This window comes from Schistocerca piceifrons, chromosome 8, assembly GCF_021461385.2.
Source record: "Schistocerca piceifrons isolate TAMUIC-IGC-003096 chromosome 8, iqSchPice1.1, whole genome shotgun sequence".
In the NCBI taxonomy this organism is placed as follows: Eukaryota; Metazoa; Arthropoda; class Insecta; order Orthoptera; family Acrididae; genus Schistocerca; species Schistocerca piceifrons.
Window position 1 is genome coordinate 340,791,991 of NC_060145.1, and position 27,235 is coordinate 340,819,225.

General features: G+C 45.1%; 1 long non-coding RNA gene and 1 other non-coding gene across 2 annotated transcripts in view; one reads left to right on the forward strand and one right to left on the reverse strand.

Moving 5' to 3' along the window:
* The window catches only part of LOC124712208, a 337,186-nt gene extending 330,631 nt beyond the window's left edge, over positions 1 to 6,555 (reverse strand). Inside the window, exon 1 of the long non-coding RNA XR_007005575.1 lies at positions 6,049 to 6,555. This is a non-coding gene — a long non-coding RNA (uncharacterized LOC124712208). The remainder of the gene's footprint in view (positions 1 to 6,048) is intronic.
* A 432-nt stretch (positions 6,556 to 6,987) lies between these two features.
* Trnas-aga lies at positions 6,988 to 7,069 on the forward strand. The gene has a single exon. It is a non-coding gene; the product is annotated as a tRNA-Ser (tRNA).
* The last annotated feature ends 20,166 nt before the right edge of the window (positions 7,070 to 27,235 follow it).

The window sequence follows — 27,235 nt, forward strand, 5'->3', positions numbered from 1 at the left end:
CGGCCGTGCCCTTTCAAAGGAACCATCCCGGCATTTACGTAATGGTGTGGTTCGCGTTCAGTTGGAGTGATATGGAAATCCTGATACGTCTAGATACGACTCTTGACAGGTGACACGTAAGTAAGCATCCTGTCTGATCAGCTGCATCCATTCATGTCCACTGTGCATTCCCACGGACTTTGGCAATTCCAGCAGGACAATGCGACAACCCAAATGTCCAGAATTGCTTCACAATGGCTCCAGGAACGCTCTTCTGAGTTTAAATAATTCAGTTGCCAGCCAACCTCCCCAGACATGAACATTACTGAGCATATCTAGGATGCCTTGCAACGTGCTGTTCAAAAGAGACCTCCACACCCTCATTCCCTTATGGATTTATGGACAGCCCTGCAGGATTAGTGGTGCAAATTCTCTCTAGAACTACTACAGACACTAGTCGAGTGCATGCCACGTTGTGTTGTGACCCTTCTGCAAGCTCGCGGGGGCCCTACACGATACTACGTAGGTGTACAAGTTTCTTTGGCTCTTCAGTGTATGTAGCCGCGCTACGTTGCATATACGCTGCAGCAACGCCCTCAGACGCAAACATTTTGATCGCCCCCTACATTTCAGTCACTTAAAGCATCGCTTCCTTACAATCCGCAATGACTATTTACAACGCGAACAGGCGCCTTTAAGCACACATTCTTATCGCGATCCATACGCTAATCGAACAGGAAGTTTCAAAATGGTTAAAATGGCTCTGAGCACTATGGGACTTAACTTCTGAGGTCATCAGTCCCCTAGAACTTAGAGATACTTAAACCTAACTAACCTAAGGACATCACACACATCCACGCCCGAGGCAGGATTCGAACCTGTGACCGTAGCAGTCGCGCGGATCCAGTCTGTAGCGCCTAGAACCGCTCGGCCACTCCGGCCGACGAACAGGAAGGAGCCCTCTGCCACACTCCGACCGACGAACAGGAAGGAGCCCTCTGCCATGTATTTCACAGTGGGTTGCTGAGTACAGACACAGACGTGCAAGAAAATAAAACACTTCCTATCAACAGCGAGTGATCACTCGTTTATAAAACGTGATTGTCAAATGGCTGCTGGTGAGAAAAAGCTGGCCTTGCTTTCACTTAGAGCCCAACGTTGCTCGAAACGTATGTGGAATCTTTGAAGCATACATTATCGCATAACATTTTATTTAACTATTTAGTTGTGTAGAGCCAAGAATTTTTCGTATGGAACGGAGGAAAAATGGTTTCACGCCCTCTCTCTAGAGAGACAATTACAGGCGACACAGAAGCGCAAATAAAAATGGAACTGCTCCAGCAATGCCCTTGCTAAATAACCATGCACTGGCATTCGCCGTAAGTGATTGAGGCAAAAAATACAAAGATACTCTGGTCGTATGTAAAGTATGCTAGCGGCAAGACACAATCAATGCCGTCTCTGCGCAATACCAATGGAAATACTATCGATAATAGTGCTGCTGAAGCAAAGTTACTAAACACAGCCTTCCGTTAATCCTTCACCAAAGAAGATGAATCAAATATTCCAGAATTCGAGACAAGAACAGCTGCCAACAATAGTAACTTAGAAGCAGATGTCCTCGCAGTAGTGAAGTAGCTTGAATCATGTAATAAAAGCCAGCCTTTAGGTCCAGGTTGTATACCAAATACATTCCTTTCTGAGAATGCTGGTGTAATAGCTCCGTACTTAATCATATACAACCGCTCGCTCGAGATAGATCCGTACCCAACGACTGGAAAGTTGCACAACTCACGCCGATATTCAAGAAAGGCAATAGGAGTAATCAACTAAAATTAGAGGCCCAAATCATTAACGACGATATTTTCGAGCATATATTGTGTTTGAACGGTCTACTGACACAATCAACACGAATACAGAAAACATCGTTCTTGTGAAACACAACCAGCTCATTACTAACACGAAGTGTCGAGTGCTATCGACAAAGGATTTCAAACTGATTCCCCATTTCTAGATTTCCAGAAGGCCTTTGACACCGTACCTCATAAGCAATTTGTAATCAAATTGCGTGCTTATGCAATATCGTCTCAGTTATGCGATTGGATTCATGATTTCATATTAGAGAGGTCACGGTTCGTAGTAACTGACGGAAAGTCTTCGATTAACACAGAAGTGATGGGACAATATCGTCTCAGTTATGCGATTGGATTCATGATTTCATATTAGAGAGGTCACGGTTCGTAGTAACTGACGGAAAGTCTTCGATTAACACAGAAGTGATTTTCGGCTTTCCCCAAGGCAGTGTTATAGGCCTTCTGTTGTCCCTTATCTATATCAACGATTTAGGAGACAATCTGAGCAACCGTCTTATGTTGTTTGCAGATGACCTTAGGAAGATCAAAAGGAATTGCAAAATGATTTAGATAAGATATCTGCATGGTACGAAAACTGGCAATTGGAATCCGTTAAACATTGGTTACACGATAAATCAATCAAAAGTAAAGCCGGGAAATGTAACTAAGTATCTAAAAAACACAATGACGAACAACTGGAAAAAACACAAAGAAAGTATTGTGGTGAAGATGAACCAAAGACTGAGCTTTATTCGCAGAGCTCTTAGAAGATTCAACAGATCTACTAAAAAGACCGCCTATACAACGCTTGTCCGTCCTGTTTTGGAGCACTGCTGCATGTTGGGGGGTGCTTACCAGACAGGATTAACGGAGTGTACCGAGGAAGTTCAAAGAAGGGCAACACGTTTCCTATTTGATATTAAAACGCTGTCTTTGGCATAAAGGCAGTCGGCTCTGGGCGATTTTAGTGTCTGTGTATGTGCCTTTACGGCAAATAGGAAACAGACACCATTAGTGACAGTCTACGTAGTGTAGATAAACCACGACTGTGACGATGCCACTGGGAGAACAGTTATCGTATGATGAAAAAGCAAAAATCAGTGCGTACATGGAAATAGGACACTAATCGTCAAATCGCCAAGAGGTTGAACCTTCCAAGTACAGTGATTGATAATTTCGTTATATTGAGCGTATGAAATGGGCAGACTGGGAGATATGGGCAGAGTATAAAATTATTTGAGGAGTCAAAAAGGTTCTTTTCCGCAAATCAAGCACTACAAACCGCAGTTATTCTCAGCTTGTTGCTCATTTACAGTTTCCAGCAACTGACAAAAATTTTGCTTTCAAGAAACGATTGTAGAAATCTGTTCTAACACCGAAACTTAATAAGGCTGATTAGGAGTTTGCTGAAGAACATATGTTATAGACTTAAGAATAGTATAAAATGATCTTCAATGATGAGAAGAAATTTAGATCAGATGAGCCGCAATGATTTCAGTATTATTGGCAAGATCTGAGAGCAGAGCAGCAGGTAAGAATAAGCAAAAATTCCGGTTATGATTTGGGCAGCCTTCTGCGCTAAATGGTTGAACGTCCACTAGTCTTCACAGAACGTAAGGTTCGGAGGCTTGTCTGCTCTGTGAAGTGGGTTAGATGATTATCTTTGGCATTTCTGCCGAAAGAGCACAATGCTGGTGCACGCACAAGTGTTTCCGAGCACACCGTTCATCGTACATTGTTGAACACGGAGCTCCGCAATCTACCACCCCTACGTGTTCACATGTTTACCCAATGACATCGCCAATTACGATTGCAGTGGGCGCAGGATCATCGGGATTCGACAGTCGATCAATGCATATGTGTCGGCTCTTCGGGTGAATCACATGTTTGCTACAGTAGGTCGATGGTCGTCTCCACGAACGCCGTCATGGGGGCGAACAGCGACTCGAGACGTGCAACGCGCCACGGGCGTAGACCAGTGGGAGCTATATTGTGTTATGGGAGACATCCTCCTGTGCTTGCATCGGACCTGCGGTAGTAGCCGAAGACACGCTGACAGCTGCGAACCATGTGCATCCCTTCATGCTTGACGCGTTGCCAGACGGCGATGTCATCTTTCAGCAATATAATGGTCCGTGTCTCGGAGCCAGAACCGTGCTACAGTGGTCTGAAGAGCATTATATTGAACTAACGTTATGTCACGGTGACCAAATTCGATTTACCTAAATCCTAAGGAACCCATCTGGGTCGCTATCGGGTGCCATCACCACGTACGCAAATCAGCGGCCTGTTATTTGCGCGAATTACATGATCTGTGCTTAGACATCTAGCGCTACACACCTCTGCAAACCTACCAACGAACTGTCTGATCCCTGATACGCTGAATCAGTGATGTATTTAGCTCCAAAGACGGACAAACAAGCTATTGAGCAGATGGTTATAATGTTTTGGCTCATCAGTGTTATGAGGCTCAAGATTTAGTAGCGATCAGGTCGCACGGGGCTAGAAGACTTCTGATAATAAAAGTCAATAAAAGTGCGAATTCATCGTGGCAAAAGTAACGAAAAATAAAAGTAAGATATGGTAACCATTCAGCGTCATAATGTAACACAACTTCATTTCAAGCAGCAGCACACGCAATTTAAGACGCAGTGCTATGAAGTCCAAGAAAGATACCTGGAACTTCGTACTTAGCAGCTGCAGGTATAATGTATATTCGCATCACATAGGTAACGATTACGTCGACCATTAGCATCACCAAACCAAGCGAGTGATACTTGGCACACTTACGGTTATGGCCGGTGACGTCACTTTCCAAGCCGCATGCGCCACCTGTGTCCACACTGTATACATCGCACGTTACCAATGAAATACGGCATTCATGGAGCGCACTAAAATTTCTGTAAGCATATTCTGTGGGGACTTCACAGCACTGAATCCACGAGAATCACTTGAGTATATGGTAGCAATGTGAGCCTGAAGATGTTAACAGGAACATTCAAAGTTATTACTTTTCTCCGGACAGATGCCGCAGTCGTACAACATTTGAGCCTATCTTACTGCACACGTACGAAGCAGAGAACGACAGATTTTTATTTTATCGACCGCCAACGTTGAACCTGGGTTTATGGCTAAACCGTAAGAGCAGGATGGAGAGCGCTTAGCGTACTGCGCGTATCATTAGCATCAAACCGGAACCGTAACGTGAGTTAATGTATAACGCTTTTCCTCACATTTCGTGCTAAGGTAGGAACTTTTTCAGCAAAAGTATTGTTTCCGTTTTAACACATTCATTTATTAGTGCAGGAATGGTGAATAATTGCTAGTGTTACGAAATCAGATCTATGTTCGTAAAAGAAGAAAAACTTTAAAAAATTAAAAAAAAGGCAAATAAGTCACGTGACTTTGAAGGCAGTATACGTTGGCGACAAACATTCTATTTGCGCATCTGAATCGTTACTCCTTACATATTCCGACTGTATGGTTTAACTGGTGAATGGCTCGTATTCAAACTGCAACCAAGAGGCTACATATTGGTGTATTTTTTTGACAGTTGAAGCGAACGCGTCAAAGATCGTGATGCGGCGAACTGTCATCTCCAAACGTAGCGCGTGAATTGAACATTTCTTTATCTTTACTTTAGCGTGTGTGTTTTGTTGTTGGCTCACACGAGCTTAAGAAGATGCATTCAAAACCAGCATGGAAAATAGAGAACTATATTCCACATTCACGTACAATGGATTTTTTTTAATAGGCTACTGAAGACTTTCGGATTACATGAGGTGTAAGTAACGAAATATCTTCCACGTCTGCTAATTATATGCGTCAGCATCAATATAAATCCCATTATTTTCACCCGCACTGCTGTAGCTGCACATTACAATACATTAAGTGCATCTAAACAGCCATTATGTGATGTTAGCCTGCAGTGTCTCGAAAGTTTGCTAGTGCAAGAATAAAAACATAAAACAATGTATGGAACTTTAATGCGACAAGTGCACCCAGAATGGTTAATTCAGTAAAGCGTGTGGTCGTAGTTTCAATACAACGAGCAACAGATCCTAAATATGATACTGCAGAACTGCTAAAACACTAAGGTTGAGTGTAACACTTCAGAGTCTGAGTGCTTGCTTAAAGCAATTCGAGAATCACAAGTTGTACTTCGAGTATTAATTGCTTTACTCACTAAAAGAAAATAAAACGATGCTTTACTCACTGTTTTAACTGCGTACTGATGATGATGCTGAAGTGATGGGGACTACATGCAGAAAACTATCCACTGTAGTCCACCGCTGCAAATCTTTGTAGTCTCCCGCACTGATGATATTAATGGCCTCCAAATTGTGGAACGACACAAAATTCTGCGACACACACGTGCGTAACACGATGACGGTACCCAAGACGCGGGGCAATTGTGTTTGTCGGCGGAGCACTAGCACAGAGAACACAGCCTTAACGGAAAGCACGAAGGACGCACAACAGGTACCTGGAACACTTGAATGTTCCACCTCCCACAGCGTCGGCTTCGGCGGTTTGCGAGAATAGCGAGCGGTGTCGCGGCAGAGTTGGCGCCCCTGGCGCACAGCAGGAGGCTCAGAGGGCACTGGCGAAAGCAAGCGAGTCGGGAAGGCAGGCAGAGCGGCGATGCTCCCGGCCCCGCCGGAAGTGAGCACTTCCTCCGCTAGCTTTTTTCTTGGTGGCCGGCGCGGGTGGCTGCAGTGGAAGCGAGCGACGGCAGGCACGTGCGCGCCACGTGACGGTGCCTCGGGGTCCTCGCCTGCGCAGCGTCAAAGGCGGACTGCCGGCGTGCAGCCGCCGCCGCAGACACCGCAGCGGTCAAAATATTTAACACCGGCGTGGGGCGCACGTCTGCCAACTGCACGCACGCACTAGCCAGCGGCAGGCAACGCGGCGGCCTCGCTCCCCTCCACAGCACACAACGGTCCCCACTCAGTTGAGCCGCTCACTTCTCTCCCTTCCCCCCCCCCCCACTCCCCCCACCAGACACCTCCCCACCAACGCAGACAAAACGCCAAAGCCTTCTCGTTGTACAGGGCCTCCCTGCGCGAGTAAGTTCCTCGTTCCTCCCCTGTAGTGACAGCAGAGGTTATGTCCGCGCCGCTGATAACTGGTTTGAGCAAGCTTAGGTCTTCAGGCAGTCGTGGCCGAGTGGTTAAGGCGTCTGACTAGAAATCAGATTCCCTCTGGGAGCGTAGGTTCGAGTCCTACCGACTGCGAACATTTTTATTCGTAATAATGCTCGTCACAAACGTGTGTCATACTAATAATCAAGATAATACAAGGTTAAACACTTGGAGGACATCGTAAGCAGGAATACAACAGACCAAGCACTGCTGACAAAGATATGAAAAAAAATTAGAATCAGTAAAAACCGGCATCTCCTCCATTTCTAAGAGAACTATAGACGGAGAAATCAATAATAATTGATTTCAATAGCTCCTGCGGAAGATTGAAATGCAAACACTATATAAAATAATTGAAGAAAACGCATAAAAAGAAGGTCCTTCACCATCTGCCACTCAACCCAATTTCATTTCACTTGTTGCCCCTCACTTTTTTCCTCCAACTCACTCTCCATCACACTTCTATGCACTTAGTATTCACTCATCTTTGCTTCTATCCCCCTCCTTCAGCACGCGCCCCCCCCCCCCCCTCCCAACCTACCTATCACACCAATTTTAAACTTCATCACTACTCCTCCATTTCTCTTACACAGTATATGAATAAACAGTAACACAGTTAACTAGAGTGACATACGCATAACGAATTACAGAGCGGGAAACATATAGACCAAGAGAAACTAGTGGCAATGTGGACAAGACTACAAAACAAGATATACACTTAAAAGTATGCAAATAAACAGTGAACAATGGTATACGAAACTGAGCTGTATTAAATGTCAAGAAAGCATAGTTCTGCAAATCAGCGTTAAATTAAACCATAATTCTCTTTGCCTAACGGAGAGAAGAACCAAAACAGTGCTAGCAGACGTCATTTCCTGATACAGGCGAAAAACCAAGCAGATACTACCGTAAGTAAAAACTAACAATTTGTTAACGAACTGTTTTTCGATCTAGAAAACAAATGAATTGTAAATACCTTTAATTAGATACCAATGTTGATGCTTTGCTCCAATAAAGCGAAACTCGTCTGCTGAGAAAAATACGCATTTTCACGTAGTTGTAATGAAAGTCAAAAAACCCTCAGAAATTACTCGTATTACATATAATTGAAGAGATTTTGTAAATTGCCCGTAGCTACGTTAACTGATACATTCATACACAGTTGAACACTCATACACAATTCCAAAAGTTTTTTTATTGTTGCAGCCACACTTCAGATTTGTGCCACGAGAGCGCAGCAGTGAGCAGTTAAGGCAAGATGGCGACAGGCACCGAGAAAATGTACGTTGAGCCTGAGCTAGATTCACATTAGTTCCTCGTTACAGTGCAACAAAACTTAAGAAAAAAGTTCAACGAAGATCCATTTACTGACATCTCCATTCGGTGACGGTATGTTCGGTTTGGAGCTTCAGGATGCCTCTGCAAGAGGAAATCGACGGGTCGGCCTGCAGTGACTGAGGAAACGGTTGACTGCTTGCGAGCGAGTTTCGTAAGTAGCCCCAGAAGTCGACAAACAGAGTAAGCAGACAGCTGAACACATCGCAATCAACCGTTTGGACGATCGTAAGGAGACGACTGAAGCTGAAGACTTGCCGCTAGCAATTGCTCCAAGCCCTGACTCTGTGACGACGTCAGACGCGTTGAATTTTCGGCACAGTTGCAACAGCTCGTCAAACTCAATGAACCAACTTTTTTTTGCGAATGGCATAAAGTACAGGCACAATGTGACGAATCTGGGGGACAGAGGATCCCCACAATATCATGCAGCACACTTGAGATTCACTAAAAGTTAATGTGCTCTATGCACTCTGCACTCTCACAGTTTAAAAGTTTACAGTCCCTTTTCATTCTGAGAAAATACCACTATAGAATATGTGTTTGGACGTGCTGGAAACTGATAGTGTGGACTTCATCCACCAGTGGGATGCTGCTGCGGACCACGTCCAATATGATGATCGTGGCTTTTTTAAACAGGAAATGGAGAAACTGGTGGATGGGTTGTGGTGAGGTTGATGATCAGCAATTCATGTCATGGCCTCCACTCTCTTCTGACCAATGCCAATGCGATTTTTTGTGGGGGGGGGGGGGTATTTTTTAATTGTTTACTCTTCCTCTACCAACAAAAAAATGGCTCTGAGCACTATGGGACTCAACTGCTGTGGTCATAAGTCCCCTAGAACTTAGAACTACTTAAACCTAACTAACCTAAGGACAGCACACAACACCCAGCCATCACGAGGCAGAGAAAATCCCTGACCCCGCCGGGAATCGAACCCGGGAACCCGGGCGTGGGAAGCGAGAACGCTACCGCACGACCACGAGATGCGGGCCCTCTACCAACAAACCCGCCAGAAGTGCGAGCACGCATCGACAGACATGCTGCACTGAACCCGGAAATAACTTGATTATCTACATGATATCTGCAAATCAGTACGGTGCACATATGGTGCAAATGTAATGTGTCAAAAAACTTTTAAAGTTTTCCTATCTGTGTGGAAAGCCTTGTGACAATGTGTCAAAACGAGTAATATTACTACTTCAGTCATATTTTAATAACCTTGTATTTATCACTTGAAATTGCTGCTCTTACATTGGCAGTGGTTGCAGACAAAATTACTGAATAAAAGGTTCGCCTGTTATGCAAAACACTGTTTCTTCAAGTAGGTCCAAACATGTTTCTACACTTTTATGCCATCGTCAGTGGGTTTTCTTTATTCAAATCTGTGAAGCGTAAAAATGTTTTAAGAATAACTAATTTACGAAATGGTTCAAATGGCTCTGAGCACTATGGGACTCGACATCTTAGGTCATAAGTCCCCTAGAACTTAGAACTACTTAAACCTAACTAACCTAAGGACATCACACACACCCATGCCCGAGGCAGGATTCGAACCTGCGACCGTAGGAGTCCCGCGGTTCCGGACTGCAGCGCCAGAACCGCACGGCCACCGCGGCCGGCTAATTTACGAAATATTATGCCTAAAAACCGTTTTTGTTTGTTGCTGTCATTATCTTAATTTTACATTATAGTCTTATGCAGAACTTCCTGTACACCATCATCGTGCGGTAGCGTTCTCGCTTCCCACGCCCGGGTTCCCGGGTTCGATTCCCGGCGGGGTCAGGGATTTTCTCCGCCTCGTGATGACTGGGTGTTGTGTGATGTCCTTAGGTTAGTTAGGTTTAAGTAGTTCTAAGTTCTAGGGGACTGATGACCATAGATGTTAAGTCTCATAGTGCTCAGAGCCATTTGAACACCATCATATATTGGTTGCAACTAAACATAATTTTGTTTTGTGAAGTTATTTCCCGGCTATATTTACGATTTCTCACATCGATCTTTGGCAAAATCCTTTTCCGTCAGAGTGTGGATCTCAGCAACTCACGTGAACGCATCCGATAAAGGATTTGCCAAAGTTCTACGTAAGTAATCGCAAATACAGGGGCGAAATATATTCACACAACAAAATTCACACCAGCTTCATTTAATTGGAGATGATAAGCCACTGGTACGTGATAATGTACAAAGCCCCCCCCCCCCCCCTGCATAACCCTATAATATAAAATTAAGGTATTGACAACAACTAACATAAACTGTTTTAGGCCCAATTTTCGTAGAATGGTTATCACTTAATATATTTTAAGATATCACAGATTTCAATAAAGAAAACCCACTGACAAAGGTACTGAAGTGTCTTTGGATCTATAAGGAAAAACAGTGTTTTGCGTAACAGGCGGACCTCATTTCCCACAACCATGATGACTTGCATGTTGGGAAGTTTATCTATACAATTAATGGGAGTGTAAAGACAAGTCGTTGATTAAAGTCTTACCAGAATTCGTGAAAAGTGACCGATTTAATTCATATTTTTACTCGATACTGTACTGAACATTCGGACGGGCGTTAGCAAAAATTCGAAAACTTCCTGACCGATTTACTTCAAAATTTTACATGTTACTGTAATGAACATTCGGGTTTATATGTGATACATAAATATATACGTTATAAAGTGGAAAAGTTTCCACCAAACATCTCGAAAAGTTCTTGACCGCTTTACTTCAAATTTTATACACGTTACTCTAATAAACTATCGAACAGACGTAGGGGAGGAGGAGATGGACAGATACAGGGTGAACAGGAGATCAGATCAAATATTCAGTTCCCATACAGACATAGCAGTTTCGAAGCATTGCCAGGTTTGCTAGTGTATTACACAGGGTGTTAGGAATTTAAGTCTAGATATTTCTATGGATGACTGAGGAAGCGTACTGAACAAGGTTACATAAATATTTACTTTATTGCAATGTAATAATTATAGCTATTACGAGTAGTATGTTTTCAGGCTGTTTAGTACTGACCAACTACGAGCGACACAAGCAAGCCATTAATGATTATTTTCCCTGGGCAGCAGTGGGTGTGTGGGCTCAAAAAAGATAGTGTATAATGACAAGCGTAATCCAATTCGTGGAGCAGTTGTAACCACGCAGAAAACATCGGGCAGTAAAATATGTTACATGCAGTGAAAAAACAACTAACACACTGAAGTGGGTACATATTAACATACCAGTTGTCAAGATATCTGTACTAAAAACCGTAACACCCTGTATACGAAACAGAAAGCTCGTCGGAGACATGTCTAACGTAGATATTCTGAATTTACAATTTAGTTTCGATACCGGAAACTGCGTTAAACATGACACAGTACGATAGATCTACGTCTACAGACACACTCCGCAAGCCCCATCTCGAGCATCGCGGAGAGTATCTTGTACCACTGCTCGACTTTCCTCTTCCTGTTCCATTCGCAAATGGAGCGAGGGAGACACTACTATCTTTATACTTCTGTAATGGTCCTGATTTCTCTTACCTTGTCTTCGCGGTTCTTACGCGAGATGTAGACTGGTGGCAGTAGGTTCGTTCTGCAATCTGTCGCATACGCTGGAAATACAAACATCAAAAGAAGTTTTGCATCACCCCCGTTCCCAAAAGTCCTGAAGATAGACGTTGACTGTGTATATTGTATCACAGACACAGTCCCTTTCACTGTTCAGAGATGTCACTAAACCAGCACATAGATGTAAACAACCCCGCATGAGCAACGCCTATTAGACGGAGGGGGTGCGACAGCCGATTAGTTACAGTCGTTCCACCAGGAATGACGTACACGGCTCGTGTTGTCTGTAGTTCAGCCATGCCTACACGGTCAATACTGGGGATCGATCGCATCCGCGTTGTTACATTGTGCCAGGAACGGCTCTCAACAACGGAGGTGTCCAGGCGTCTCGGAGTGAACCAAATCGATGTTGTTCGGACATGGAGGAGATACAGAGAGACGGGAACTGCCGATGTTTGCCTCGCTCATGCCGCTCAAGGGCTACTACTGCAGTGGATGACCGCTACCTAAGGACTATGGCTCGGAGGAACCCTGACAGAAACGCCACCATGTTGAATAATGCTTTTCGTGCAGCCACAGGACGTCGTGTTACGACAGACTGTGCGCAATAGTCTGCATGATGCCCAACACGTCCAATGGACCGCTCGGGATTGGCATCACGTTCTCTTCACCCATGAGACAATCGTCGGAGACGTATTTGGAGGCAACCCGGTCAGGCTGAACGCCTTAGACACACTGTCCGGCGAGTACAGCGAGGTGGAGGTTCCCTGATATTTTGGGGTCGCTTTATGTGGGGACGACGTAAGCCGCTGGCGGTCATGGAAGGCGCCGTAACGGCTATACGATACATGAATGCCATCCTCCGACCGATAGTGCAACCATATCGGCAGCATATAGGCGAGGCATTTGTCTTCATGGACGACGATTCGTGCCCCCATCGTGCAAATCTTGTGAATGACTTCCTTCAGGATAACGACATCGCTCGACTAGAGTGGCCACCATATTCTCCAGACATGAACTCTATCGAACATGCCTGGGATAGATTGAAAAGGGCTGTTTATGGACGACGTGACCCACCAACTACTCTGAGAGATCTACGCCGAATCGCCGTTGAGGAGTGGGACACTCTGTACCAACAGTGCCTTGATGAACTTGTGGATAGTACGCCACGACGAATACAGGCATGCTTCAATGCAAGAGGGCGCGCTGCTGTGTATCAGAGGTACCGGTGTGTACATCAATCTGGACCACCACCTCTGAAGGTCTCGTTGTATGGTGGTACAACATGCAATGTGTGGTTTTCATGAGCAATAAAAAGGCCGGAAATGATGTTTATGTTGATCTCTATTCCAATTTTCTCTACAGGTTACGGAACTTTCGGAACCGAGGTGATGCAAAACTTTTTTTGATGTGTGTATAAACTTCCTGAATCCTGCTTCGCACCAGGTATTCCCATTTCTGTTCATGGGGCATTTTCGTTGTTTGATCAAAGCTACCGGTAGTAAATCTTGCAGCGCGCCTCTGAATTGATTCCATGGCTTCCTTTACTCCAACCGGTTGGGGATTCAAGAATGTGTCGCACAAGTGTTGTAAACGCCGCGTGCTTTATAGGTTCAAATGGTTCAAATGGCTCTGAGCACTATGGGAATTAACTTCTGAGGTCATCAATCCCCTAGAACTTAGAACTACTTAAACCTAACTAACCTAAGGACATCACACACATCCATGCCGGAGGCAGGATTCGAACCTGCGACCGTAGCGGTCGCGCGGTTCCAGACTGCAGCGCCTAGAACCGCTTGGCCACTCCGGCCGGCTGCTTTATAGGAAGTTTCGCTTATCTACAATTGTTCCAATAAACCGAAGTCGACCATTCGTCTACCCTTCTACCGACCTAACGCGTTCGTCCCATTTCATACCGCTTTGCATCGTTACACCTGTTGCGAAACTCAGCTTGTCCTTTTCTCACATGATATGCTGCGAACTGTGAAATAAGGGCAACAGGCAGATTCCAAATTATTAGAGTTTTTGGAAAGCGTTTGATACAATGCCCCATTGCAGCCTATTAAAGAAGGTACGAGCATATGGAATAGGTTCACAGATATGTCAGTGCCTCGAAGATCTCTTCAGTTACAAAACCATGAATGTTGTCCTGGTCGGCGAGCGTTCATCAGAGACAAGGGTATCGTCAGAAGCGCCCCAGGGAAGTGTGACAGGACTGATATTATTCTCTAAGTACATGAAGGATGTGGGGGGGGGGGGGGGGCAGAGTGAGCAGCAATATGCGGTAATTTGCTGACGATGCTGTGCTGTACGGTAAGGTATCGAGGTTGACTGACTGAAGGAGGATACAAGATGACTTAGACAAAATTTCCAAGTTGGTGTGACGAATGGCAGCTACCACTAAATGTAGAAAAACGTAAGTTAACGCGGATGAGTAGGAAAAACAAACCCATAATGCTCAGATCATTAGTATCCCGCTTTAGACAGTAAAGTAATTTAAATATCTGCACGTAATGTCGCAAAGCGATATAAAATTGAACGAGCATGTGTGGTAGAAATGGTGACTGATCGACTTCTGTTTATTTGGAGAATTCTAGGGAAATGTGGTTCATCTGTAAAGGAGACTGCCTGAAGGACGCTAGTGTGACCTATTCTTGAGTACTGCTCGAGTGTTTGGGATCCGTAACAGGGAGACACCGAAGCATTTCAGAAGAGGGCTCCTGGATTTGTTACTGGTGGGTACGAATCATTTGCAAGTGTTACGGAAATCCTTCGGAAATCAAATGGGAATCCGTGGAAGGAAGGTGACATTCTTTTCGAGGAACACTAGTGAGAAAATTTAGAGAATCGGCATTTGACGCTGACTGCTGCTGCCCCCTACCCATCAGATCATTTGTGTTTATGGAGAACAAGACCAGCCTTATTACACTTCACTTCACTAACGCACTCCTGACAGTACCATTGTCTCCGACGAACACTCCCCGTCCACATTCTGGCTTAGACAGTATTATTTAAGAAGTTCTCGGGATACTCTTGCATATAAGAAGCTATTCCGTATGCAGGAACCTTCGCTAACAGTCTGCAGTGTGGCATTGTGAGAAACACTTTCCAGAAATGTAGGAATAAGTAACCTGCCTGTTGCCATCCACTCGAAGTTCGAAAGATACCATGGTAGAAAAGGCCACGCTGAGTTTCGCACGACCGATACTTTCTAAATCCGTGCTGATTTGTACACTAAAGCTTTTCTGCCCCAAGGAAATTTTTCTTCGAGCATAGTATGTCCTCAAGAATTATGCATCAAACCGACGTTAAAGATATTGGTCTGCAATTTTGCGGGCTCGTTTTCTATCCTTCCAATATACGGGAGTCACCTGCACGTTTTTTGCAGTTGTTTTAGACTTTTCTGTTGGGCAAGAGATTTACGAGAAACGTCAGCTAAGTGTGGGGTCAGTGCTGAGAAGAACACTCTGTTTACACCGAATTGGGATCGCATCTGGTCCTGGGACTTCTTATTATTTCTTTTTTCAATTCTTTCAGCTGCTTTTCGACGAGAGACGTGACTATTTCTGTGTTCTCCACACGGGCGTTTGTGTGACGGTCAAACGATGTCACACTAGATTGGTCGACGAGTTATTGGATAAAAGCTATTCATTCGCTTAGTAATTCTACATAGGATGAGAATGTTCTAGTATTCTCGGCAAGTCCTTCCGCTAACGTATTAGTGTGAAAGTAGTATGCTTTGCGCATCGATATTTTTATAAATGCATAAATTTCTACTACCTTTCACTTGTCGACATTTTGGCGTTCCTTTTTGAACCAAAAATAAACTATCTTATTCAGCATTCTCTGAACTGTCTTATTACACCATGGTGGATCTTTTCCGTTCTTCATCCCCTCACTCGGCACATACTTCTCCAGAGCGCGATTTACTAAACTTCTCCTATAATTTCTTTAAGTCCATCGTATTGGAACTAAATAACGCCCGTTTGTTGTCTAAATAGGGTGTTAACAACCGCTTTTCTGCTCTTTCCGGCGGATAAACTCTCCTAGCTTTGTTAATGGATTTATTAAGTGTAGTAATCATGACATCGTGATCGCTAAGTCCCTATCTTTACAGACAGTGTCAATAAAGTTAGGCCTGTCTGTAACAACAAGATCTAAAATATTTCCATCAGACCTGTGCATTAAATATTCAGTGGAACGACGTAAGGCATTGGGGTCTCTCTGCTACACATCTCTGGACGTCAGAGCATCTGACGCTGCGTGCACTACACCGCACGAAACAAAACGAATACCTCAGAGAGAAATAACGAAACACAAGCAGAAACGTAATCTAATTCCTATTACATAAATACATGACTGGTTATCAATATATACTATTTAATGGTTATTCGTATTCCTACAAAGTCACAAAAGAGAACGTTTACTCATACATGTTTAATGTCGAGAGTACAGAAATTTTAAATCAAACAAGACATTCATGAGAATCTTCCCAAATTAAAACTTCGAAATTTCTGTACCCTCATTGTTTGATTCGATGAAACAAGAAAAAATTGTGACCGAAGGCGTTATTATTATACTTCCTGTGTACTGGATACAGCCACATTAATAGATGCAAAACATGGATAAAACTAGAATACATACTACACACAAAAAATAAGTCCATCGCATAAATAAAATGTATAGAATTTGCATGTAGTATAAAAGCTTTTGTAACCGACGAACTCTATTGCACTTTTTATACTATAGGACGAGAAATCCTTATTTCCATCTGGACCTGAAACTAACTGCCGAGAAATAAATTACTCATTCAAAAATTGTGCACTGTTTTCTTCCTCACTGACACTCTTTGAAACCACCCTTCTGCAACTCTTCTGCAACACTTATCTGCTATATACTTGAAAGTTTTCTTCCGTGTTACACAGGCGCTGTGACAAAGGACCACAGACTGGCATGGAATAAATGATACACTCCAAAAAATACAAGAACAGCCAGTGAGAAGGGAAGTGTAGAGCAGCCACCCACGCTGATGAATTACGCGAGATTGCAAAGCAGCTTCGGCAGAAGCGCTTACTGCGGCGGGTTTGTCAACGCGTCATCACTTGCGTTCGCCGAAATAGGTTTCTTCTCACTCAGCGAGTCACGTTGACGCGTCAAGTGTGGGTGGAACTGCATGATAAAGGTTCCACTTTTACTCGAGTTACGTAGCTCCTTAACATACGAATAGCAGCAGCTGTTTCTCGTTTGGTGACACGTTAATCGCTAGATAACATTCCGCCGAGTACAGCGCCCATTCCCGGAAACTGAAACAACATCTAAGCGCAGCAGAGTACCTTACGGTGTGTGTTACTTCTGGAAACAGTTATCATTTCCCTCTTCCCTGTTGCATTAGTGAAAGGTGCGTAGGAAGAAATTAGGGCCGATAAGCCTCCGTATGGGCGGTAATTTCGTTGATTCAGTCGTCGTCACAATTTCTAGAAACGTATGTGGCAAGAAACAAATTGTTGTCCGACTGTTCTTGGAACATACGCTGTCGAAATACATTATGATGGACAACGCCTTTGTTGTAGCGACTGCCGTTGGAGTTTGTTGAGCATCTCCGTAAAATTCTCTCCGGCCGCTGTGACCGAGCAGTTCTAGGCGCTAAGTCCGGAATCGCGCTGCTGCTACGGTCGCAGGTTCGAATCCTGCCTCGGGCATGGGTGTGTGTGATGTCCTTAGGTTAGTTAGGTTTAAGTAATTCTAAGTCTAGGGGACTGATGACCTCAGATCTTAAGTCCCACAGTGCTTAGAGCCATTTGAACCATTTTAAAATTCTCGCGCAGACTGAACAATCCCGTGACGAAACGCGTCGATCTTCGTGCGATCTTCCTTACTTCCTCTATTAATCCTACTTGTAAGTGTCTCAGACGCATAAAAAAAACTCAAGAATCTGTGGAGTAAGTGTTTTGTAATCGACTCCTAGCCATCTTACTGTACTTACTGTTGCCAGTCAAGTGTCGCCAACAGTCTAATCGCACAGTAGTTGATAATTTTGCTTCCAGACGCGCAATACGTTACATCTGTTCACATTCAAGGTCAAAAACTCGAGAAGTTCTTGACCCATTTATTTCATTTTTCTACACTATACTCCAACAAACGTTCGGACGTAAATAGGCAAAACTGTTAGCAAAATTCCGAGAAGTCCTGCATCAATTTACTTCAAAATTTTTCACGATATTCCTATAAATATTAGGAAATAGGATTTATATATTTAATATATATAATACGAGTTCACATTCTAAGACAAAAAAGTGCACCATGAAGGAATTATGCGAATGGGACGGGAATCGGTAGATGTGACGTACATGTACATATAAAGAGATCATTAAAATTTCAGAAAAATTGATCATTTATCAAAGAGAAACCGCTTCACAAATTCCTCCAGAACAGGCCATGAAGGCCCAAAGGTACCGACCGGCTGCCGTGTCATCCTCAGCCCACAGGCGTCACTGGATGCGGATATGGAGGGGGATCTGGTCAGCACACCGCTCTCCCGCCCGTATGTCAGTTTCCGAGACCGGAGTCGCTACTTGTCAATCAAGTTGCTCCTCAGTTTGCCTCACAAGGGCTGAGTGCACCACGCTTGCCAAAAGCACTCGGATGGTCACCCATCCCAGTGATAGCCCATCCCGACAACGCTTAACTTCGGTGATCTGACGGGAACCGGTGTTACCACTGCGACAAGGCCGTTGGCTCCTTCACAAATTGAGCAAGTCAATAATTAGTTGACCCGTCTGTGGTCCTTATGCAAGCAGCTAATCGACTTGGCATTGATTCATAGTGTTGTTAGTTATCCTCCTGAGGAATGTCGTGCCGAATTCCGTCCAGTTGGCGCATTACATCGACAAAATCTCGAGCAGGTTGCAGGGCCCTGCCCGTAATGTTCCAAATGTTCTCAATTGGAGAGAGATCCGGAGACCTTGCTGGCCAAGGCAGGGTTCAAATGATTAAAATGGCTCTGAGCACTATGGGACTTAACAGCTGAGGTCATCAGTCCCCAGAACTTAGAATCTATGAACCTAACTAATGTTTGTGAAATCTTATGGGACTTAACTGCTAAGGTCATCAGCCCCTAAGCTTACACACTACTTAACCTAAATTATCCTAAGGACAAACACACACACCCATGCCAGAGGGAGGACTCGAACCTCCGCCGGGACCAGCCGCACAGTCCATGACTGCAGCGCCTGAGACCGCTCGGTTAATACCGCGCGGCTTAAACCTAACTAATCTAAGGATATCACACACATTCATGCCCGAGGCAGGATTCGAACCTGCGACCGTAGCGGTCGCGCGGTCCCAGACTGAAGCGCCTAGAACCGCTCGGCCACACCGGCCGGCCTAAGGCAGGGTTTGGCAAGCACAAAGACAAGCAGTAGAATCTCTCGCCGTGTGCGGGCGGGCATTATCTTGCTGAAATGGAACCCTAGGATGGCTTGACATGAAGGGCAACAAAACGGGGCGTAAAATATCGTCGCCGAGAATGACAATCAAAGGGCAATGGACAGAAGTGGTATCCCTCCCTCACCATCCTCCCTAGATGTCGGGCCGTAGGCGGGGGAAGTCTGGTTGGTGTCCCACTGCTGTCCAGGGCGTCTCGAGACACGTCATCGGGGCTCGATTCGAAACGGGACTTATCACTGAAGACAATTCCACTCCAGTCAAAGAGATTCCAGGCCGAATGTGCCCGGCACCACGGCAAACAGAATAAAACTTCAAGGGATGAGAGGGTGTGTGAAGTTATTGCAGTGATCACAAAATCGAGTAAAATTTACGAAGAACTGGGCAGTTTGAGCCATGTACACATGCACTGATTCGCTTTGGAAGGATGTAATCAATCCGTTTCACCCTCTCCTGAAGCAATCTGGCCAATAAACATTGTAATTGATCCTTGATAGTCTGAATACTGTCGATGGGACAGACTTGACACCCGAGCTGACCCTGCACATGTTCTACGAATACCTCAACATCACACAGACGGCGAATAAAGACACGTACCATGTGTGGACGAGCATTGTCCTGTTGCAAAGTGGTACCCCAGTACTGTCCCATGAGAGAAAACACATGAGGACGCTGGATGTATGCACGTTGTGCCGTTAGAGTTCCCTCGATCATTACCAGCAGTAACATGACGTCATACACAATGGCTCGCCACACCATGATGTCAGGAGTAAGGTGGCTGTGCACCATCAAAAGTTTGGAGGAATGATTCCTCTGCACAGGTCGGCGCCATAGTCGCTGACGATGGTCATCCGTGGTAATGCAGAACCGCGATTCATTTCTGAAAAAGAACAGAAGCCATTCACCTGCAGCCCATGCTTTCCGCTCACCGTATCAGTCCAAGTGACACTCTTTGCGTTATGGTGTCCACGACAGTCTGACAGCCTACGCATGGGTCGGTAATTCTCTAGTCCGGCTGCTGCTAACAACCGCCCAATGGTGCGAGGAGGCACAGAATGTTTCAGGGAGTCCATTATTTATGCACAGATGGCCTATGCATAAGTGAAGGGGTTACTATGTGCTTAGTATTCAATACGGTGAATCTCGCTTGTGGTGATCAAAAGTGGCCGACCAGAAGATTCACGACGAGTATGGTATTCGTCACACTCCGATGTACTGCAACATCGCGCCATTGCCACATCCGATTGTTCCATAAATCTGGATACTGCACTATTCGACCAGGCGGCCAAAAGTAGATCGACAGTGAGGCACGATCTAAATTCTATCAGGTGCTGGTAATGCTGCCTTCTACCAATACGGGCATCTCCGTGTCCTTCACAGTGACCATTCGACCACTGACGCTTTTCACGCCCTTATGTACCCTAGAGGATCTGGTAACAACACTAAGCAGGAACAACGCTACTGTACGAAGTTAACTCTTACATTCGAGCATGTCTTCTGGATGCTTCACTTTTATTGTCAGACAGTGTATGTGACTTTCAGAAATTTTGCGTGTGTTTTGTTCGAATTAACAGTCATCAAATTTCATGCTTTTTCGAGTCACGTTGACAAGAAATGCCGTTTTCCGAACCAGATAGAGACTTGAAAGTAATCTTCCATGGTTACAGAGGGCGGTACGCTCGGATAGCTGCCTGTAGATACTACTGGTCGCGAACACGTCACAAGTTTGGACAAAAAACATCAGATGCTAATAAAAATCTTACTCTAATTTAACACATCTGTGGGAGTGGTTATAAGTAAAGTGCAGCACTCACAGAGGTCCAGTGTGGGCTGTAATTACCATATGGCAACGAAACTTGGTAAATATGCTAATGTCTTAATGCGGAACCGGATACACTAGAAAAAGTTAGTTCCTATTTTGGCCACCAGGTACAGATATGGCTATGTGAATGCAAGAAAGACGTATATAAATATTTTCATATCTAATGGATTAGAAACGGGATGTGGGCAGAAAAGGACAAACAAGCAAGAAAGGCGCGACGTTGATTTCATTACTAACCGCTGATTACACAGTTTGTTCAATATGAGCACCGGATACATCGACTAGATGCTGTACTGCGTCAATTTGCACATGGTGGCCAAAATTTGAACTATTTTTTTTTTCGAGCGTAGGCGTAAATCGGCCCCGCTGTAACGCATTAGCACATTTACCAGGTTTCGCTGCCGTACTATAAATACAACACATACTAGACCTCCGTGAGTAGTTGCAATTAATTATCGCCAACCGCTATAAGTTCTCGGTATAAGGAAGACTGTGGAAGATGCGTTACATCAAACGCTTAAAACCAAGGTTCGTCGGAGTAAAAAATTTGTGAACATGAAACATCTTTACAACATGTGCATTTTCAACTTCTCGCGGCGTAATGAATAATCCATTAAATTTCGGGCATGCAGCCGAGCAAATAAAATTTCTTCTACTGATATTTCGGCCGCGTATCGTCCGGCCATCTTCAGAGCGAGTCACAAGACTGATGACAAGGTGCCAAGCGCGGCCTTATATGCTCCACCGCGGCGGTACTGCGCATGCGGGTCACAGATGCTGCGCCGCCTGTGGCGAAAGCGTACGGACGTTCGATGTGCTTATCGATGTTTGATCGGCGGCGATGACACGGTGACGACTTCTCTGCAATTTAATTAGTCCAAGAGCCGGATTCCATGCTTTGTCCAAATTGAAACCTTTATCTCTGTTTATTAAATGCATACAAATCTATACCTTCATGCCAGTAGCTGCCATCACCCTTCTCAGAGCATGGGTGTCCTTAAGACCTTAGTGCATCGGGCGCACTGTGTATCCGATGAAGACAATTTACAAGGAGAGCTAACATACCTCAAGAGTATTTTTAAATCGAATGGATATTCTCCCCAACAAATTCGTAGAGCATTCGATGTAAAACCTAAAAAGAAGGTATACGATGCGGAAGAAGATAGTAATTTCTTCAGATCTAGGGCGTTTCTGCCTTATGTGGGTGCTCTTTCTTCAAAGATAGGCCGTATTCTAGAGAGACACAGTGTTAAGGTGATCTTCCGGCCCCCCACGAGGATTGCGGCTTTACTCGGCTCTGTAAAGGACGATTTATTGCTTCGTAAGGCGGGTGTGTACCAGATTCCTTGCGGAAATTGTGAGCAGTCATACATAGGTCAAACAACACGCACCGTTCATGAAAGGTGTGTGGAGCACCGAAGATACACACGCCTATTACAACCAGACAAGTCAGCTGTGGCCGAACATTGTATTGATACGGGTCATTCCATGAATTACAGTGATGTGAAGATTTTAACATCCACCTCTTCTTTTTGGGATTCTGTATTCAAGGAAGCCATAGAAATTCGATTAGCCAACAATTTAATAAACAGAGATAAAGGTTTCAATTTGGACAAAGCATGGAATCCGGCTCTTGGACTAATTAAATTGCAGAGAAGTCGTCACCGTGTCATCGCCGCCGATCAAACATCGATAAGCACATCGAACGTCCGTACGCTTTCGCCACAGGCGGCGCAGCATCTGTGACCCGCATGCGCAGTACCGCCGCGGTGGAGCATATAAGGCCGCGCTTGGCACCTTGTCATCAGTCTTGTGACTCGCTCTGAAGATGGCCGGACGATACGCGGCCGAAATATCAGTAGAAGAAATTTTATTTGCGCGGCTGCATGCCCGAAATTTAATGGATTATCTTTACAACAATATGTTTCTGTGATTGTAACGTTTTAAATCAAAGACACTTAAGATCCTTCCTTTTAAGCGTTTGCTGTAGCTTCCAAAGAATTCAAACATCCTGTCAACAACATAACAATTCGATATCCTGTGACAGACACTAATTAATCGTTACTCTCGCAAACACGTGAACACAGAGAGAAAATGACTAATGATTATATACAGAAGAGCTGGTACACCTGCCTAATATCGTGTAGGGACCCCGCGAGTACGCAGAAGTGCCGCAACACGACGTGGCATGGACTCGATTAATGTCTGAAGTAGTGTTGGAGATAACTGACACCATGAATCCTGCAGGGCTGTCCATAAATACGTAAGAATACGAGGGATGAAGATCACTTCTGAACAGCACGTTGCAAGACATCCCAGATATGCCCAGTAATGTTCATGTCTGGGAGTTTGGTGGGCAACGGAAGTGTTTAAACTCAGAAGAGTGTTGATGGAGCCAGTCTGTAGCAATTCTGGACGTGTGGGGTGTCGCATTGTCCTGCTGCAAGCACCGAAGTCCGTCGGAATGTACAATGGACATGAATGGATACAGGTAATCCGACAGGATGCTTAAGTACGTGTCACCTGTCAGAGTCGTATCTAGACGTATCAGGGGTCCCTTATCACTCCACGCCCCACACCATTACAGAGCCTCCACCAGCTTGAATAGTCCCCTGCAGACATGCAGGGTCCATGGATTCATGAGGTTATCTCCATACCCGTACACGTCCATCCGCTCGATACAATTTGAAACGAAACTTGTCCGACCAACAGGCGAGGCGGAAAGCTTTGTGTAGTGCAGTCATCAAGGGTACAAAAGTGGGTATTCGGCTCCGAAAGCCCATATCGATGATGTTTTGTTGAATGATTCGCACACTGACACTTGTTGGTGGGCCAGCATTGAAATCTGCAGCCATCTGGGAAAGGGTTGCACTTCTTTCATGTTGAACAATTCTCTTTAGTCGTCGTTTTTACAGTCGGATCTTCTCCCGGCCGCAGCGATGTCGGAGATTCTATGTTGTAGTATCGGATTCCTGATATTCACGGTTCATTCGTTAAATGGTCGTACGCGAAAATCCTCACTTCTTCCTTACCTCTGATATGCTGCGTCCCATCGCTCGTGCATCGACTGAAACATAGCGTTTAAACTCACTTAAATCTTGATAACATGTCATTGTAGCAAAAGTAACCAACCAATAAACTGCCCCAGCCATTTGTTGTCTTATATATGCGTTGCCGAACGCAGCGCCGTCTTCTGGCTGTTTACGTATCTCTGTATTTGCATACGTAAGCCTTTACCAGTTTCTTTGGCGCTTCAGTGTAGCAGCTATGTTCCGAGAAGTTAGATGCAAAGTCATTGGAAGAAAGGCGTTGTTTAAAGAAGAATTCGAGTTAGATAATGTGGTGTCACCGCCAGACACCACACTTGCTAGGTGGTAGCCTTTAAATCGGCCGCGGTCCGGTAGTATACGTCGGACCCGCGTGTCGCCACTATCAGTGATTGCAGACCGAGCGCCGCCACACGGAAGGTCTAGAGAGACTTCCTAGCACTCGCCCCAGTTGTACAGCCGACTTTGCTAGCGATGGTTCACTGACAAATTACGCTCTCATTTGCCGAGACGATAGTTAGCATAGCCTTCAGCTACGTCATTTGCTACGACCTAGCAAGGCGCCATTATCAATTGCTATTTATCTTGTGATGCATGTACCGTCAGACCGATGTTCACCAATTATGGATTAAAGTTAAGTATTCCAGAAGCTACGTACTATTTTTGCTACTATAAGACCTTGACCTGTTCCAGACCTCACGCCAGCCTGCGTGAGCTAAACGCGTGCCTTTCGGCTACCTCCTAGTGGCTTGGTTGTCTTGCCAAGTCACAACAGATAACACAATAAATCTATGGCCACCGTCGTGTATGATGAGCGGGGACTAAGGGTATAAAATTAGAGAGACTAGTTGGCGAAGGTACCTACACATTAATATGGAGTGTGTCCACGCTTCACCTCCATGCAGGCTTCATTTGTGCTGAGGACGCTTTCCATGAGGTCTCTGAACGTCTATTGAGGAATGACACCCCATTTTTCCTCTAGAGCCGAAACAGGGGCGATAGTGATGTTGGACGCTCGGGTCTATAGCGACATCTCGACGATGTCCCATTGAGTTTAGGTCGGATTTCTGGCCAGGCCAGCCCATTTCAGGAATGATACTGTCCACAAACGCCAGCTCTGTCCCCCACAGAACATATGTGGGACCAGCTAAGACGTCTGCTTCATTGTAGTATCAGTAAGCAGGATATCAAGCCTCGGGTATAACAAGTGTGAGCCATCTTGCCTCAGGACAGGATATAACGGCTTTATGACACCCTTGCGAACCGAATCAGTGCATACATGGGTTGTGTTGTGTTGGGGGAAGAGACAGGGAGGTCATCGGTCTCATCGGATCAGGGAAGGACGGGGAAGGAAATCGGCCCCGCTCTTTCAAAGGAACCATCCCGGCATTTGCCTGGAGCGATTTAGGGAAACCACGGAAAACCTAAATCAGGATGGCCGGACGCGGGATAGTGCATACATCGAGACTGAATCAGTGCATGTGGACTGTCACGTGATAAATGTTTTCCAGCTGGCAGGTTCTTCGTAAATCGGGCTCGATTTCGTTATCATTGAAACAGCACGACATATCCTGTCAATTCATAAAGTTTCATTTCATTGTCTCCTCTCCTTCTGCGTGCTTAACTTTTTCTGTCAGGCACTGTGTCAAATTGTCTCAACTCTTCAGCGCACGGATACTTCCCTAGGCTGCAGACACGTATCTTCAAAGGAACAGAAAACTGATTAAACCAAACTCCGTTCGAACAGGTCTCGGAAGTCCCAACAGTACCGATCGACCGCCGTGTCACCCTTGAGCCGTCCACGGCTCGCGTTTATCCCATTTATTGTTTGTCATCTTCTATTACGATACTGCCGCCTCGTTTTCTTATTCCATTTACTGGCGTCACTAACTTCCTGCCTTACTTGCCCGTGAGCGGCAGCAGCAGCAGCGTGTATCGATAAGCGCACTGTCGTACCATCTCTGGAGCGACCGATAGTATTTCCGGGTCGTCGTGTGTCTGGCAGTCAGTTGGAGACGGACCAGCATTGCAGTCGGGACGCAGCAGCAGTGAAGTGGGGGGACGGAGCGCCGGTGAGGCGCAGCCAGCCAGTGCTCGCCGACCGCTGGCGACACACATGAGCTGCCGACGGAGGGAGATTGGAGCGGGACGACCGTTTCGTTCGGTTGGTCGTCTCATCGGTCGACGTATAGTTGGTCCTTTTCCCGTTTCCGGGCTGGGCAGAGCAACAATGTGTTTTCAAGTTGGCAAAATTTTAGCCACCCTCTGGTGTTTAACTGTACTTGGCTATTTTGAACTGAAGTGTACAAGCGGAATCTTCTGACTTGTGGCCGTTAACGTTCCGGTTACCTGCCATGGCCGTTGACGTAAATTCAGGCAGTGTATTTTCCTCATCGTGTTGTCGCTGTCCAGCACGGTGTGCAGTTTGACAGCTCAATGTATAATTGGTTGTGGGCGCCAATACCTTCTACGTTGTTCCATTGAACTCCGTGTTGTATGCTGGTCGGGTGGAGCGGAAGTTATCTTGTCGGTAAGTCCGTTGACTGTCTGACCGTTGGGACGTCGGATCGAGAATGGTTGGGCCGACTGCCTGTCTCACCTAAGCGAGCGTTACTGTTTGAATTCCAGGCAGACTCTCGGAAACTTCTGAGCGCCGTTGGGTGTACTGCCTTTCTTATTTGTTCTTGTTGTTTGTAATTGTAAGGCTTCTAGCCGATTTTTAAATTAAGGTTGTTTTGCCCTTAAGGCGTAAGATTGTTTGGGCCTTCAGCCTAATTTAAAGAACTTTTTTGAGTAAGACCTTTTGCCTTTAGCCGACTTTGAATTAAAATTGTTTTGCTGTTAAGGTGTCAGATTGTTTGGGCCTTCAGTGTAATTAAAGAACTGTCTTAAGATAAGGCCTTTTGCCTTTTAAAAATTTAATTTGGGTTTGAGTCTTAAGAGATGGGCCTTCAGCCGATTTTTTAAAAAATTAAAGTTGTTTTGCCCTTAAGGTGTGAGATCGTTTGGGCCTTCAGCCTACGTGCAGGAACTGATTTAAGATAAGGCCTTCTGC